Raw genomic sequence first — 17028 nt, forward strand, 5'->3', positions numbered from 1 at the left:
CCCCACTGTTAGGGAAATGCAAGAAATAAATATAAACTTTTTTTTTTAAAGTACTTAACGTGCAAAAGCATGGGCTGGGAAGTGCCTGATTAAAAGCTCACTTGGGATATCATCACATCAGGTGCCTTTAAGCAAGATGTTATATTAAGACAAAAGTAGATAGGGTACAGGGAAGTGGGTGGCACTGTGAGTTAAACCACAGAGCCTAGGGCTTGCCGATCAGAAGGTCGGCGGTTTGAATCCCCGCGACGGGATGAGTTCCCGTTGCTCGTTCCCTGCTCCTGCCAACCTAGCAGTTTCAAAGCACATCAAAGAGCAAGTAGATAAATAGGTACCGCTCTGGCGGGAAGGTAAACGGCATTTCCGTGCACTGCTCTGCTTCGCCAGAAGCGGCTTAGTCATGCTGGCCACATGACCCGGAAGCTGTACGCTGGCTTCCTTGGCCAATAAAGCGAGATGAGCACCGCAACCCCAGAGTCGGCCACGACTGGACCTAATGGTCAGGGGTCCCTTTACCTTTACCTTTAGATAGGGTACAGTATAAGAAATTCATGAATGGGATCTTTCTGGGTTTTCTTTTATCCTTGTTAATAGTAGCCACGGAAGGCAGAGGGCAATTGGGATTGGTACTGCAGTTCTGGAGAGGCTGTTTTAAATTCCTGTACAGTTTTCCAAATTTAAATCTGTTTTCCCAGGGGGCAAAACATATAGGTGCCCTGCATGGCAAACAGCAGTTGGCAGGCAGTTTTGATTGGGTGGGATATAGTCCAGGAAAAGGGGTTAAGCCTTCCCAAGCACTATGACCCCATTCCACCCCCATGACTGCTTTTAACAACAACAAAAAAGACCCTAGATTAACGATACTGAGCTTCCTTCCAGGGTTCTGGTAGATATTTCTTAGGCAAGCCTTTCTCAGTCCTGCTATTGTGAATATCTTCACTGCAGTGAGCTATGGTTCCTTGTACTCTTCCTCAAATTTGGCTGCCAGGTAAGTAGTACAGGGAGAGCCAAGGGTGGAAATGAAACCTCTGTGTGATTCAGCATGCCTCAGCGGTCTCAGGACAGGGATCGTTATTGTTTGGACAGGAGAGGGTTAACAGAGCCCAGAGTGCTCCTGGTGACATAGCTCCTGTCCTGATGAACAGTGATGCAAAGAGCATGGCGGTAGTGAGTAGCCCCTCTCTCTGAGATGGTGTGCTCTACCTCTGCTGTGGTCTATGCTCTGTTAACCTCAAGGTTAGATTACTGCAATGCGTTATACGTAGGGCTGCCTCTGAAGATGGTTCAGAAACTTCAGCTAGTGCAGAATTCAGCCAAGTTGCTCACCAGAGCAAGATGGTTCGAGCATATTACACAGATCCTGATCCGACTGCACTGGCTACCAATTAGTTTATGGGCCCAATTCAAAGTGCTGGTTTTGACCTATAAAGCCTTAAACGGCTCAGGACCACAATACCTCAAGGACCGCCTCTTTCCATATGAACCTAACCAGACCCTGAGATCATCTTCTGAGGCCCTCCTTCGTGTGCCCCCTCCTTGAGAGGTCCAGAGCGTGGCAACATGAGAACGGGCCTTCTCTGCAGTGACTCTGTCTGTGAAACACTCTCCCCAGGGAAGTTTGCCTGGCGCCTTCATTACACACCTTTAGGCACCAGGCAAAAACGTTCCTTTTTAACCAGGCCTTTGATTGATCCAATTAACATCCTATGCCCTTTTAAAATGTGGTGTTTTTGTGTGGGTGGGTGGGGGCTATTGGGTTGTTGTTTTTATTCTTATTAGGTACCGTATTTTGTGGTTTAATATTTTGATTTTATTGTGTGAACCACCCTGAGACCCCTGGGTATAGGGCCGTATATAAATCCAATTAATAATAATAATAAAAAGTCCACCTCCCCTGATGTCTGCATGTATAGCGTAAAAATGTCTGTAGGGAAGGAGCCTTTGCATGAAGGCTTTCATGGGATCCGGAACTGGGCTCCAGTTCCCATGGAAACCTTTGTGTGCATAACTATATGAGCAAAGGCACCTCCTTACAGACAGGGTGGGTGTTAGAGGGCCGAACTGCTGGGCAAAGTCCTACTCCCTGTCCCATGTCCATCAACACAGGAGCTATAATGTGCCCACAGGGCTTAAGTGCCTTGGGAAATGCCTGAAAGAGAGATACCTCACACCTGCTGTGATCTAGTTGCCATGTGTGAAGACAAACAGCAATTTGAGAGAGCGCGATAAAGTCACAGAGAGCTGACTTTTGGACTCTATGAGATATCAGCAATTTGGGGTGCCAGCTGTCTCCCTGCAGACCTGGTTTAGGGGCAGTGGGCTTTGAAGTGTTTTCCACCTAATGTTCAACCAAAGTATTTGCAAATGAAGGCAAATATTACAAAACACCAATAAGCCTCCAGTGATTCCATCAAAAGAAAAGCAAACCTGGCTAAGTTCTGAACCCTCAAACTTCTCAGAGAAGTGGGTTGAGCACAGTAGCATTAATTTGTGGCTTTCTGTTCTTAGGGAGTCATCAGGCACCACTTTGATAACACAGATCTTAAAAAAAAAAAAAAAAAAAAAATCCAAGGGGAGTCGAGGTGGCAGAGGCCTGAAGGAAGAGGGCAGAGGAAGTAACAGATAGATAGCCAATGGAATGAAAGATGGCAGGTCCCGGACAAAGAACACTAAGGGGAGGAGTAAACTGAGAGAAAGAAAAACGGGGGCAAAGCCAAAGGAAGAAGGGAAGTTTGCCTTTGACACTTGCCCACCTACTCAGATCTAACCATTATTTATCATTACAATTCCATATGCAATGCCATCATGTGGGAGCATTTGCTAATAACTTTAATAATCCGTGAGGACGCAGGTGGCGCTGTGGTCTAAACCACTGAGCCTAGGGCTTGCCGATCAGAAGGTAGGCAGTTCCAATCCCTGTGACAGGGTGAGCTCCCGTTGCTCGGTCCCTGCTCCTGCCAACCTAGCAGTTTGAAAGCACATCAAAGTGCAAGTAGATAAATAGGTACCACTCCAGCAGGAAGGTAAACGGTGTTTCCGTGCACTGCTCTGGTTTCGCCAGCAGCGGCTTAGTCATGCTGGTCATATGACTCGGAAAAACTGTCTGTGGACAAACGTCGGTTCCCTCAGCCAGAAAAGCGAAATGAGCACCACAACCCCAGAGTCGTTCACAACTGGACTTAACTGTCGAAGTCCTTTACCTTTACCTTTTAAAATAAAACATTAACTAAAAAAACAGTGTCTCATATAAATTACACATTATTTTACCACTTCGGCTTCGAAATTTGTCATAAAACAATGCACTTTAAAATGGACCAAAATCAAATCTGTTTGCTTGCTTTGCAGTAGGAGGCTGAGATAGCTTAAAATGACAGTGTGATATCAATTTCATGAGACTCTCAGAAAACAAATGTGGTTTCTTTCCAGTGCCCCTAAAGTGTCTTCCTTGTCAGAAATACAAATTTTGTTGTCTCTCAGTAGCTAATTAAAACAATGTGATGTTTCAGAACTTTTGAAATAAATTAATGGACATAAATAAAAAGAACAACCCAGCTTAAAGTTAATGACAATCTTTGTTACGTATTAGTGTCTTTAAGCCAGTGTTCCCCTAACGTCCGCTAGCTAATGTGTATCTTCCCTACAAATTAAAATTAGAAATCACCAGTCCTAAAAAGGTTAATGATCCGCTACTGTAGACCATTGGGAGTACAGTGGTACCTTGTTTAAGAACAGTCCGGTTTAAGAATGATTCGGTTTACACACTCCGCAAAACCGGAAATAGTGTGTGGGTTTGAGAACTTTACCTCGGTCTAAGAACAGAATCCGAATGGTGGAAGGGCACTGGTGGTGGGAGGCCTCATTAGGGAAAACACGCCTCGGTTTAAGAATGGTTTTGGTTTAAGAACGGACTTCCGGAACGAATTAAGTTCATAAGCCAAGGTACCACTGTATCTGATTTGTATGTGGTGTTCATAAAATTCAATAATGGTAATGATAGATAAGCATTGAAACACTTTTAATGTGGGCCTAACTCTCCAAAACCTATCTGTCTGGTTAAGGCCTAAGAGTGCCTGGGGCTGTCCACAAGGGTAGAAAATGCAGAAAGTCCCAGGTTCAGTTTGTGACATCTCCAGGCAGGGCTGTTAAAGACTTCCATCCAAAACCTTGAAGGGCTGCTTGCCTGCTAGTATAGACATTACTGGGCTAGAAGAATCAATGGTCTGACTCAAGATAAAGAAGCTTCCTATATCTCTGTGGTGATGGTATAGTATGGGAATAATCCACTAAACATCATAAACATCTGATTCATTTCAGCAAGGCTGCCTGAGAAATGCAGCAGTGCTGGATGGATGGTACATTGTGGACGCGGTCTTCATAGATTCCCATCACATTCTTAGGGATTAACTAATATTGTCTGTTAAATGAGTTATAAATTATAATTATAAGCCACAGCACTTTAATCAAGCAATCGCTTGGGGAAAGCCATGTTCAGACATGAAATTAAGAGTCAGTACAGGGGAAGCCAAGTGCTGTGAATTTATATTGATATCACCAAATCCATTCCTTGGGGACATTAAGTATGATGACAGATAAAATCAATTATTTCCCTCCTTTCTAGCTTTTCCCTTTTTAAAGAAACATAAAACTGATCTATAACCTTGTTTTGATACCTTAACACGCAAAAATTGCATATTTAGTGATTGCAATATGAAACAATAAGGCTACTGTACTTAGTCCTGATAATTTACTTAATTAGTTGACTAAGGTGCAGGGTGGGTGTGTATTAAGGTAGTGTGTAAATAAGGGCTTGAAACTAGTTTCCTGTATATTGGCTGCCTTTCTATTTTGTCATGGAGTGTGTGGTTACGAGACTAGAGTTCCTCAACAAAGGAAAACATAGCTTTTTTTCTTCTTTTAAAATTATTTTGTCACATCCAGCTATAATCAAAATTGACCATTTGAATTTCTTTTGCATCCTGACACCTGTGCTTTCAAGAAAGTCACAGTAAAAAACATAAAGATGATTTTGGAAACAGCTATAGGTTTTCATGTTGAAGACTTTTGTCTAAGGCAGCAAATTATGCATCACCAAATGAAAAGAGGACAAAATTTCATATTAAAATTGCGTAAACCAATTTATGTGAATAGATGCAAATTTAGATGTCATTTTAAAATAGAAATTTACAGCATCTCATGATAGGGAGGAAGGCTTTTATGTCTAGCTAGCTAGCTAAACACACACACACATACTGCTTTATACAAGTCTCAAAGCAGTTTACAAAATAATAAATACAGTTGACATAAGAAGCAATTAAGCTGAAAAACTGCATATAATACAATACAATACTTGGAGCATGTGGCCTGCTAACTGTTTGTTCCAGGCACCTGCTCACCCTTCTTACAATTCCTAATCTTTTCTTTAAAAAAAAAAAGACTTCTACTGTGCAGCACTTAAAATAGAGGACTCTTTCAGATAGTCTGCTGATAACCCTTCAAACAGAGGACTGTCCCAAAGGCAAGACGCATGACCGACCTCTGCCTGACTTTCTGAAGTAGAAATATTGTATACCTTAACAGAGGGGTAGCCAGTGTGGTGTTTTCCAGATGTTGTTGACTCCAATTCCCATCATCCCAGTCCGTTGGCCATGCTGGCTAGGATCAATGGGAACATCAATAGGACATTACACTGGCGCCTTAACAAGTTAATCATGGAAAAGATAGCTGGTGCACTTTACCTGTAGGGCCTTAAAACAACAACAACAACCCTACTACCTTTTTGTAGCTTTTGTTTCCTGGGATCAGTGCAAGGATAACAGTCCTACCAAACCATTTTAATTGCAACCCTGAAACATAGTAAGTTGCAATGTGTCTACTGTTCTGTGAAGGAGAAGTGAAGATGTCTCTACTTGGCCATCAAAGTGGCTGTGCCACAAGGGATTTCTCTCCCCCCCCCTCTCTCTCTCCCCCCCCCCCCGTCCCCCAATCCCTCTGTTCTCTTCTCCTATCTCTTCTCCTGCTGTGATTGAGCATTATGAGATGAGTCACGCCTCTATGTGCAAGTCCATGAACCAATTTGTGTGTGGAGTAAATGATACGTATGGATTGCAGAGAACAGGGTTCAGGTCTGGGTCATCACATGCAGAGCTCTCAGCTAATATGAAAGATATAGACCTGGATTACTGTCTGTATTGATTCAGAGAGAGAGAGAGAGACTTTCATTGTCCTTTCATTTAAGTCTATTTCCTGTGCTATGATCACCATTGTCATTAATGTGGCAAGATCGCTCTGTTCTGTACTTACTTTTAATACAACAAATGCCAATTTCCAACAAACAGCATGAAGGTTTAAAACATGGGTAGGCAAACTAAGGTCTGGGGGCCGGATCCGGCCCAATTACCGTCTAAATCTGGCTCGCGGACTGTCCAGGAATCAGCGTGTTTTTACATGAGTAGAATGTGTCCTTTTATTTAAAATGCATCTCTGGGTTATTTGTGGGGCATACAAATTCATTCATCCCCCCCAAAAAAATATAGTCTGCCCCCCCCCACAAGGTCTGAGGGACAGTGGACTGGCCCCCTGCTGAAAAAGTTTGCTGACCCCTGAAAAAGCAGGAATGTATCATTGATGTCTTTGTTCACATATATATCTTTTGAAATACACCAATAAGGCTAATGACCAGGTTCTGTATACTTTTTATTATTGTTATAACAGATTTTTTGCATGTTTGGCCTCCTGATACCTCCCCTCAGACATCATTTGTAAAAGGAACGCTTATAGGGCTTAACCCTTCATGAAAGATAGGCTGCCTAACCCAGAAGCCCTGTCCTTAGATCAGAAATGTAAGGGATCGGGCTTCATTTGCCCTGTGATGGTGATACCATCCATTCTGCTCATAATCAAAAGTGTGGTTTGGAGGGGGGCATTATTTCACAGGTGGGACCTGCCTAAATGTAGAACCTTACATTTGTCCCTATTGAAATTCATTTTGTTAGTTGCAGCCCAGTTCCATGGGTGCAGCCAGGATTTTTGTTGGGGGGGCAGGACTTTGTTGTGAGGGCAGAACCTATGTGATAGATCAGTTAGTTAAGTATTTCTAATGTTTTACTTAATTGGGCGGTGGCATCTGCCTCCCCACCCCCACCCCCGCTTGGCTACACCCATTCCCAGTTCACCAATCTGTTAAGGTCATCTTGAATCCTGATTCTGTATTTTGCAGCATTAGCTACCCCTCCCAGTATGGTGTCATCAGCAAATTTGATGAGCATCCCCTCAATACCTTCATCCAAGTCACTGAAAAACAACCAGCCCAGGACAGAACCCTTCAGCACCCCACTTATCACATTTTCCCAGGATGACAAGGAACCATTAGTGAGCACTCTTTGAGTTTGATCAGTCAACCAGCTACAAATGCCCCTAACAGTTACCTCATCCAGCCCACATTTTACCAGCTTCTCTGCAAGAATGTAATGGGAAACTTTGTCAAAAGCCTTCCTGAAATCAAGATAAACTACGTCTGCACCATTCCCTTGATCCACCAGGCTTTTAACTCTATCAAGAAAACAAAAACAAATGAGATTCCCCTACCATGACTTGTTTTTGACAATCCCATGCTGGGTCTTAGAAATAACAGCATTTTCTAAGTGCTCTAGGGTCTTTCCTGGTCTCGAGGTCAAGCTCACCGATTGGTAATTACCTGTTGGATCAGCTAGTGTTCCATCTAGACCAGCATCCTGTTGTCACAGTAACTAACTAGATTCTTGTAGGAAACCCACAAGGAGGACCCAAAGACAAGAACACTCTCCCTTCCTGTGGTTTACAGCAACTGGTATTCAGAAGCATTGCCGCCTGTGACCGTGAAGGCAGAGCAGAGTCACCATGACTAGCAGATAGACTGATTGCCATATCTACCATGCTTTTAATATATTCTGGTGATAATCTTCACTTCTCTTATATATCTATATTTCTAGGAACTGTTGAAAGATGACCATAAGAAAAAGGAAACTCAAAAGTAGAGAGAGAAATAGCAGTCCCTCAGCACACAGCCTGAATTAGGAGATTATTTGACTATTTAGACTTAAAATGAGTATCACGGTTAAATATATCAAGTCAACAAGACTCCCCATGCCCTTGTAGAGCATTTTGCACCTATAATCACACATTGAGTCATCATCATATAATACTGCAGAATGGCGAAATTAATGAGCAGTTGAATTTTCAAGGAAAGAACTGAAAACATGTCAGAAACTGCTGATGCATGATGACCTCATTTGTTCATTTCTTTACCTGCATAGGTTTGGATTAAACAAAAATGTGTTTAGGTGTTTGCTTGTAAGGCTAGAAAATATATCATGTCATAAAGAAGGAAACTACAGGTAATCTTATTTTCACTCATCTTTTATTATATAAATAATAGGAGAAGGTTTTATGAAACTGTGCCACTTGGGTGTGACCATATTCCCATTGTTTTTAATGGCTCATATTACCACCCTCTGATTCCTTGTGTCAAAAATTCACTGCTGGAGAAAAGGCAGGGACAGACTGGTGAACATCATTTAAACTCCACTCTAGGTCTCCTTGTCCTCTTTCATGGGGCTACATACTGATGGACAGATTGTTTTGCCTTGCAGAAGATGATTAGGCCTGATATATACAAATATTTCATCACATCATAAATGTGCTATTTCAGATCTGGAGGAGGGCATCCATCAAAGAAAACTTGAAAGAGCTTTAATACTTTTTGAATGTGTTTTATAAAAACATGGTCAGGGGGAAGGTCAAAACTGAATCGCTCTCCCTTGACATTTCATTTTCTATGTGTAAGGAATATTTTTATATGGCAAAATATTGAATCATGTGATTTCCCTCATCTGTGCTCTCAAATGATACACACTTCAGGAACAGTTTTGTCATGTGACGCTGAGTGTGCCTAATTTTGAAAATTCAATAGCTTAGCAACATTGCTAAAAATATATACTGTATACAGGAATCTAGCCATATGCATTGATCAAAACCAGCTTGGTCCTTGCAGTCCAGAGTCATGCTGCCACACCTCAACAGTAGTAGGATGCTGTTACTTGCTCATCTCCTGTTCACTGTGATATGAAATTCCAACTTTACTGGGGACAATGGACCTATGTTAGTCCTGGCCATTATTTCCACTGGTTCTTCTGGCTCTGCTTTGAGTCAAAATTAGTTGAATGCAATCCTTAATCTAAAGGCAGAAGTGGTTGGTTGCTGGAATATACATTGGTACCTCGGGTTAAGAACTTAATTCGTTCTGGAGGTCTGTTCTTAACCTGAAATTGTTCTTAACCTGAGGTACCGCTTTAGCTAATGGGGCCTCCTGCCACCGCTGCGCCACTGCCATGCGATTCCTGTTCTCATCCTGAAACAAAGTTCTTAACCTGAGGTACTATTTCTGGGTTAGCGGAGTCTGTAACCTGAAGCATCTGTAACCTGAAGCGTCTGTAACCCAAGGTACCACTGTACTGTAAACAGGATTTTTTAAACTTCATAAGGTAAATATATCTCACAAAATACTCGGTTATCTTTCTCTGTCCGCCTCTCTCTCTCTCTCTCTCTCTATATATATATATATAAGTGCTGTTTTTTCTAATTTTATTTTTGCTTTTAGTTCACCGTGCTAGAAAACACACCAATCTTGGGAAATCAAGCTAATGTCTCCCAGCTGTGCAGGAAAAGTGTGAACAGCTCTGTCAAATGAGCTACCCCCATCTCTCTCTTTTTCACCAGACAGCATCTTATACTTGAGCAGTCCCTTCGCATTTGCCTTTTGAGCTGGTGTGACATAACTGCTGTTTCATTGCCGACAGGAAAGTTTCTGTGAGGGATAAGGAACTGGTCTTTCAGCTACCCTAGCTGGGGGAAGGGGGGAGAAAACGGTTTTAGTTGCAGGCCCATTTTACTGGTGAATGGCTAAGGAAAGCTGACAGGATAAGAAAAGGATACACGGACACGGCTCTATCCTAAAGGTTGCTAATTGACCAAGTGGTAATCTGAGGGGAAGTATTATCCAACCTTGAAATGCTTTCGCCAGATTAAGTACATTGCATGTCATCAGTTAACCCATTGAGTACAGTGGCCAAGTGTTTTGACAGTCACATCTGGTACCATAGACTTCCATGTTACCTAATCAATAGTGATGTAGGAAGTACAATAGATAAGCCAATCCAAGTGCTTCTTTGTTTCATGCACAAATTCAGGGTGCATTGGAAAGGCTAACCACAATATTTTGTGTAGGGAGGAGAATTTAAAGAAACATTTGGTGCGAAAATATGGTAGAAAATACCAGCAGTCACAAAGTTAAAATTTAAACTTTTTTTACCAAGCATTTCCCAATATTCCTGAGATGTTAGTAAACCACTAAGAGAGCCCAATTCCGGGAGCTGGTATTCAAAAAAGGGAGCAATGATTACACCTTGACTGGCATCCAGTTAGACTAGTCTAGACAGTAAAATAAATCAATAATAAACCCATAATCTGATATGGATTTATGACTGAAGACTTTATCTGATGCTAGTGGGCAGTGCCCAGAGCTGCCTGGGAGTTTTTAGAGACCCAAAAATGCTGTGTTTTTTAAGCGAATGCTGTCATTTGTGAGTTTGGACCCATCACACCAAAATGGGTTATGCCAAAATGATGTTTCAGTCCACCATCTTGATTCAAAAGAGTGGCTGGCATCCAAATGATGACAGAGTTCACCACCTGCACATTGGGAGCCCTCACTCCAAGGTTGATGATGATACCTCAAGAGGCAGCCAAACCCATGCCACATAGCTCTTTAATTACAAATAAAATGCCTCTGCTATTGTGGAATGATATTACCTTTTGCATTATTTAATGTTACTCCACTGGAAATTTCATGAATACAGTGGTGCCTCGCAAGACGAAATTAATCCGTTCCGCGAGTCTCTTTGTCTAGCGGTTTTTTCGTCTTGCGAAGCAACCCTATTAGCGGATTAGCGCTATTAGCGGTTTAGCGGCTATTAAAGGCTTAGCGGCTATTAAAGGATTAGCGGATTAGCGGCTAAAAGGCTATTAGCGGCTTAGCGGCTTAGAAAAAGGGGGGGAGCGGAAGAAAATCGGAACACTTGCAAGACGTTTTCGTCTTGCAAAGCAAGCCCATAGGGAAAATCGTCTTGCGAAGCAGCTCAAAAATGGAAAACCCTTTCGTCTAGCGGTTTTTCTACCACTGTAGATACTTTATGGTGCTCATACGCGCGCACACACAAACACAGAAAATGTGGCATAAACAGATGCATAATATCAAGTCTCTAAAGTACATACAATGTACTTTATTTACACATTTATCTTCTCTTTTGCTCTTCTGCAAGGAAGTAGCATACATGATTTCCCCTTTTATACTCATATCTATCCAGTGAGGGAGGTTAGATGGAGAAAAAGTAGCCAGTTCAAGGTCTCTTAGGCCCCATCTGCAGTATACATTTAAAGTAGTATCATAAGCACTTTACTCAGTCATGGCTTTCCTCAAAATAATCCTGTGAATTGTAGTTTGCTAAGGATGCTCTGAGTTGTTAGGAGACCCCTGTTCCCATCACAGTTAGAATTTCCAGAGTTCTTTGGGAAGAGGGACTGGTTGTTAAACTACACTGGGAACTGAAGTTTTTTTTGTGGGGGGGGATATGGGTCTCCTAAGAACTCGCAGCATTCGTAACACACTACACTTCTTTGGGGGAAGTCATCCTGTTTAAAATAGTATGATAGTGCTTTAAATATATAGTGCAGAGATAGGACCGCAGTGTATTTTATGGCTGAGTGAGGATTTGAACCTACATTTCCGTGAATCTAGTCTAGCACTCTCTAACCCTTCAACCACACTAGATATTTTTCACAGATCAGAGATAGGGAAGCCATGGCTCTCTAGACGGACTCCCGTCCCTTCCGCTCCAAATCATGGCCAATGGTCAGGGATGATGGGAACTATAGTACAATAGCATCTGGAAGGCTTCAGGTTCTTCACCTCTTCTTAAGCATTAGTTTCAATCTTTTTCTTCTAGTCAGCCCATTAACAAAGGAAAAACAACTGTATCCAGGGCAGCTGTCTACCAACTCCACCTGGTATGCAGGCTGAGACCCTACCTGCCCGCAGACTGTCTCGCCAGAGTGGTGCATGCTCTAGTTATCTCCCGCTTGGACTACTGCAATGCGCTCTACGTGGGGCTACCTTTGAAGGTGACTCGGAAACTACAGCTAATCCAGAATGCGGCACCTAGACTGGTGACTGGGGGCGGCCGCCGAGACCACATAACACCGGTCTTGAAAGACCTACATTGGCTCCCAGTACGTTTCCGAGCACAATTCAAAGTGCTGGTGTTGACCTTTAAAGCCCTAAACGGCCTCGGCCCAGTATACCTGAAGGAGCGTCTCCACCCCCATCGTTCTGCCCGGACGCTGAGGTCCAGCGCCGAGGGCCTTCTGGCGGTTCCCTCATTGCGAGAAGCAAAGCTACAGGGAACCAGGCAGTGGGCCTTTTCGGTAGTGGCGCCCGCCCTGTGGAACGCCCTCCCATCAGATGTCAAAACGATAAACAACTACCTGACATTCAGAAGACATCTTAAGGCAGCCCTGTTCAGGGAAGTTTTTAATGTATGATATTTTAGTGTATTTTTGGTTTCTATGGAAGCCGCCCAGAGTGGCTGGGGAAACCCAGCCAGATGGGCGGGGTACAAATAATAAATTATTATTATTATTATTATTATTACCCATTTAACAAAGAAAGAGAAGATGACTACTAGTCTCTTGACCTCCGTTTCAGATCACATGGCATGGTCAACATTTCTTAGGCAGAACCCATTGTGTGACAGTTGTTCAAAAAAGGTGAAAACAGAAGTGACCTCTTCCAGCATCTTGGTAACTAGGGTTGGGCTTGCACAAACAGCTTGGCATCTGCCGCCACATCTTTAGCGAGTTGGCAGCCTCGATGCCCTTTGCAGGTTGCAATCAAACCTGCCTTCTACAGAAACCTCTTTCTGGCTGATTAACTTTAATGTAATTTTAATTAAAAACCACAGTGTCAAAGGGTTTAGCTGCTTGAGAAATAAGCACAGATTGTGGCACAGTGGCAGCAGTCACTTGGAAAATGGAAATGCATCCTGACAATATTGTGCGGGGGCCAGATAAACAAAGCTGCAGCTCTCTTACCTCGCACATCACAATAGCAAGGACCACTTACAAAAATCACATAGATCCCTTTGCCGATCTCACATTTCAGATGTTTGATGTTCTACAATCTCCAATGCACCGTTTCAAATATTAGAAAGTAAAATGAAAAATGAAAAACAAAAAACCTCTCAGCCTTTTTCTTCAGCATTATGAATTTAAGGATAATTTTTATATATGTGTGTAGCAATTCTTGTTTGTTTTGAATTGCTGAGTTTTTTCTTCATGGTCTAAAATAACAACTCCCATTCCCCCCACCTTAGGTTATGAAGAAGAAGAAGGAGGAGGAAAACAGATACACGATCCTTCTCCATTCACATCTGAAAGTAAGTTCTATACATGTGATGTTTCAATTTTCTTTGCTGCTAGCTCTTCATGTCGCTTGAAGCACTTGAGACCCTTCTTTTATTGTTAGAGAAACTGAATTATATTATAATTTATTTCACTGCATTCAGAAACTACTAAACAATAGACAGTTATATATGGTACTTTACTATCTTCATATCTTTAATACACCTTTATTTCATAGTGCAGAGATGACTTTTATCCCATTTGTATAGGTCCATGGAACTGCAGAAGGTGGCATTGCTCTGCTTTGTCAGTAGGGCAGTTCCTTCTTGCTGCTCAGTTTCAGTTCTGAGATCTGAGAACTCATCAAAGTGTGCAAATTTCAAATACTTTTCTGCACAATTTTATTTTTTATTTCTATTTGAATAAAAACATTTCTCTTCTGCTTTATGTTACACTTACCCTAAGCTTTGTACAAATTGAAAACCACATGTATTCAATATAAATTTAAGATATTTAAAATATACGGTATTACAAAATTTATATGAAAATAATAGCTGTGGGGATTCTGTCATGCGTCTTACTGATATTCCTGGTTTGGAAAGGGTTGAGTGACAGAACCTGTTTTTAGAACCCATCAAGGTCAGTGCATGCCAGATTTGTTATGTATTTTTGGAGGTTTTTAAAAAATAGGTAATCCTATACTTATTTACCTTGGCGTAAGCCACACTGAACTCAGTTCTGCTTATCTCTACGTGGATATAGATAATGGATAGGCAACCTAAGGCCCAGGGGCCCAATCGCCTTCTCAATTTGGACTGCGGTCCAGGAATCAGCATGTTTTTACATGAGTAGAATGTGTGCTTTTATTTAAAATGCATCTCTGGGTTATTTGGCGGGGGGGCATATAATTTTTTCCAAAATATAGTCCTGCCCACCACATGGTCTGAGGGACCGTGGACTGGCCCACGGCTGAAAAAGGTTGCTAAAGCATATAACTTGACAGTGACTACTAAAACCCTTGAAAGGATAATGGAGTAAACAGCTGATTTGCATACTCCAGGCATAAGATAACCAGTGGCATTGTGAAATCTGCCTTGTTGCCTTTCCTTTGTAGGCTGATGCAGTTAAACCATAGCTACTCCTTATCATTCATGCAGGCACAGTACAAGAATCCATGCAACTGGGGGGGGGGGGGAAAGTAGGCAAAACAAGCTGCAGATAATGTAGCATAAGGAAAAAATACCCAGGTTGTGAAAATATAACAATTAAGGAATCTAAGTTGCAGAAAGATGGAACAAGTTGGTAGATGTTCTGATAAATATTTGTAGGAAATGCTTGCAGTAATCAAAATATTTTATTTTTTGAGAATAGTTATGAAATATTTGGAGCCCAGGAAGATTTCAATCAGCTTTTTTTTGTTCAGTAGAGGAGAATTTTCTCCATCCCCTTCAGATTGCTGGGGCATTTTCAAACAGATGGTGGCTGTACAGGTGGGAAAGTTTCCATGTGAACAGAAGGGTCACAAATGTACTTACTGAGAGGATAGACAGAACTATGGGGGAGAGTTTAAAGCAGTAGGCAAAGGGATGGGAAGTCTATACCAAACCCAACAGTGAGGAAGAGGTTGCTAAAATAAGCAGATGGATAGATAGCAGGGAGATAATAATGAATTCTGAAATATGGAATACACCTTTCATAATCAGACACAATGGAGAAGAATGGCCTAATAGCATAAACATGGAGATAAAAAATGATGTTCAGAATATTTTAAAAGTGCCAATGTAAGATGCATGGCCAATAAAAAAAGTAAAAGCAATATTGTGTGCACTTCCCATTATATTAGGCTGATTTGTATACAACACTAAACCATGGTTTAGCATTACGAGCATGACCTAGAACAAGGCTGAAGAAGCCTTGGGCTCACATGCTTGCCCCTCTCTTCCTTCGCATCATCCCCCACCGTTGGCCATCCTGGCTGGGCCAATGGGAATTGTAGTCCCAAGTATCTGGAGCGCACTAGGTTGGCTACCACCACCATAAACACTTGTGCAGGAACCTGTTCAAAAAGTCCACATTGTGCTCTTACACATAAATTATGCTTCCACTTGTGAAAGAGGTTGTGCAAGCAGAACCACATCTTTGGATTGGTTTCATTTTTCTCACACAAAACAAGGTACAAAACAAAGGTATCCCTTTGGCCTTTGACCCGGTACAATTTTTTCAGTAGGATCCCAAGCAGTTATAATACTTGTGTTATTGTAGTGTGGAAGCTCTTAAGTGTGATCTGTGAGTCTTGGCTTAAATAATGTTTCTGCTGCAAACTCACTAGGTAGCTGAAGGCTTAGGCAAACAAATATTTATGTCTGTTCAATGAGTTCAAGGTGGCATATATTGAGAAAAAGTAGTGGGTCATAGCCTGGGTCATAGACAGCAGTTTGAGTTAAACCCGTAATCAGCACCAAAGAATAAGGCTTCATTCCTAACACAGCTTGTTGTTGTTTAGTCGTTTACTCGTGTCCGACTCTTCGTGACCCCATGGACCAGAGCACGCCAGGCACTCCTGTCTTCCACTGCCTCCCGCATCTTGGTCAAATTCATGCTGGTAGCTTCGAGAACACTGTCCAACCATCTCGTCCTCTGTCGTCCCCTTCTCCTTGTGCCCTCAATCTTTCCCAACATCAGGGTCTTTTCCAGGGAGTCTTCTCTTCTCCTGAGGTGGCCAAATTATTGGAGTCTCAGCTTCACGATCTGTCCTTCCAGTGAGCACTCAGGGCTGATTTCCTTAAGAATGAAGAGGTTTGATCTTCTTGCACTTCTTGCAGTCCATGGGACTGCACAGTCCCACAGCTTACCTGAAAGCAAACCCTATTTGATTCAGTAGGACTTACTTCTGAATAGACACAATGAGGATTGTATTGTAGGTCAGAACTGGAAGATGAACCAGGAGGAAGGCTCTAAGAACAAGCCAGAAATCAGAAATTGAAATGTAATAAAGAATACAGGAGCATACAAAGCTCAAAAAGCCTTCATTGCTCGAACAAGTCTTAACTGGTGCAGGAAGCTCTCTGATACTTTTTCCTATCCAGCAGAACAAAATGGCCAGCCTGGGTAGGCAAGGTCAATTCAGCATCTGAAGTTACTTCATTGAGAACCTACAGTTCATCACATGCAGATATTTCACACACATCTAGCAGTTCTTAACTCTGCCCCATGCTTACCCAGTGTGCTCCATGGCTGAGCTTGAGTCCCCACTTCACCTCACTGGTTCCTGGTGAGGTCCTGTTACCCTCAGTTCACATCACCTTTGATATAGGGCTGATGACTCATTATAAGTTTGTTGAGAAGAGATCATGTTTCTGATGCATTTTGAAATCTTCACAGTTCAAAATCAATATAAAATATAATCATAACAAGCTAAAACAAGGTGATCATCATCATAATAAAAAAAATCTAAAGCAAGGTGATTATAAGACTTTTTCTAATGTGGGCCTTTTTTTACAGTGCATTCTGAAACTGTGTTAAAAACTAATTAGCGGG

At 42.0% G+C, this 17028-nt stretch overlaps 1 protein-coding gene across 5 annotated transcripts in view; it reads left to right on the top strand.

The window, feature by feature from the left end:
* The window catches only part of EOMES (eomesodermin), a 167210-nt gene that overhangs the window by 21021 nt on the left and 129161 nt on the right, over nucleotides 1–17028 (top strand). Inside the window, exon 2 of one of the 5 annotated variants that reach the window (XM_082193402.1) lies at nucleotides 13464–13526. The exons of the other annotated variants lie outside the window; for them this stretch is intronic. The gene's annotated coding sequence lies outside the window, so the exon portion shown is untranslated. The remainder of the gene's footprint in view (nucleotides 1–13463; nucleotides 13527–17028) is intronic. 5 annotated transcript variants of the gene reach the window in all.

Source organism: Podarcis vaucheri (assembly GCF_965113315.1).
Source record: "Podarcis vaucheri genome assembly, chromosome: 12".
In the NCBI taxonomy this organism is placed as follows: domain Eukaryota; kingdom Metazoa; phylum Chordata; class Lepidosauria; order Squamata; family Lacertidae; genus Podarcis; species Podarcis vaucheri.